Source organism: Vigna umbellata, chromosome 9, assembly GCF_029865625.1.
Source record: "Vigna umbellata cultivar VRB3 chromosome 9, Vumbellata_1.0, whole genome shotgun sequence".
In the NCBI taxonomy this organism is placed as follows: Eukaryota; Viridiplantae; Streptophyta; class Magnoliopsida; order Fabales; family Fabaceae; genus Vigna; species Vigna umbellata.
In genome coordinates, this window is record NC_142173.1 from 39,393,833 (window position 1) to 39,394,082 (window position 250).

The following is a 250-nucleotide window of genomic DNA, read 5'->3' on the forward strand; positions in this document are numbered from 1 at the left end:
TGGCGAAGTGGACGAAGTTGACGAAGTGGAGGAAGTGGAGGAAGTGGATGAAGTGGAGGAAGTGGAGGAAGTGGAGGTAGTGGAGGAAGTCGACGAAGTTGACGAAGGTGACGAAGTAGACGAAGTTGATGAAGTCGACGAAGTGGACGACGTGGACAAAGTGGGCGAAGTGGTGGAAGTGGACGAAGTTGACGAAGTGGAGGAAGTGGAGAAATTGGAGGTAGTGGGGGGAGTGGACGAAGTTGGTGAA